We start from the raw sequence: 859 nt of genomic DNA, 5'->3' as shown, positions 1-859 counted from the left end.
GATCGGCTTCAGTTAGCAGCGGTAACGAAGGAATCGCTCCATCGGGTTCACTTAACAGCCATCGATCGATCGCTCGGGTTCTGTAATGCGTAGCCTGCAGTGCAATCGCTCGGGTTCAGTTAGAGCCCAATGCCTCGCTCGGCTTCAGTTAGAGCCAACGCCTCACACACACGTGCGTACGTACGAGAGAAACGCGCATCGCCCCGCCCCCGACCTCCCACCGTAACCGGCAACTCCTCGAAATTTTTCTCCCCCTCGCTTCTACCACAGTTTTTTCCGTCATGGACGACCCAAAGAATGTCATGCAGCTGCGTCTCCGGCCCGCCCAGGACGAAAATCCCATTTTCCGTCATGATTGTTTGTCATAGAAGTAGGAGCCCACCACATCTATGATGATGCCGGATTTTGTCACAATTATCGTCATAGAAGTGTCATATGTAAGACAGAAAAAATTCGTTCGGCCCAAAATGTCACGGATGTGTCTTTTATTTGTAGTGTTAAGAAGGAACTTCTTCTCCTTGAACAAATCAATCAGTTGCTTAGTGTGCTAGGGATACATATAGAATGAAGGTAGCTAGTCTCACAAACCAATGTATACTTCGCTCATGCATGACTGACTTGGGATGATTCCAGATGAAGCAACATTGACTTCTCGAGGTCACTGCGGCAACTTGCATGAGATGCGCATGAACTGGAGAAAGTCACTTCTTACATCCGAACATATGCTTCATGAGCTAGCATGAAGAGACACTTTCAAAAGTTTCCAACACTAGCTTAATGTTCAACAGAATCATGGAGGAAATAAAGATGTTGTCGATGGGGTCAACAACAATTCATCCAGATTCCCATGGAAATGGAA

This window comes from Triticum aestivum, chromosome 1B (genome assembly GCF_018294505.1).
Source record: "Triticum aestivum cultivar Chinese Spring chromosome 1B, IWGSC CS RefSeq v2.1, whole genome shotgun sequence".
Lineage (NCBI taxonomy): Eukaryota > Viridiplantae > Streptophyta > Magnoliopsida > Poales > Poaceae > Triticum > Triticum aestivum.
Note: the sequence above shows the minus strand (reverse complement) of the source record.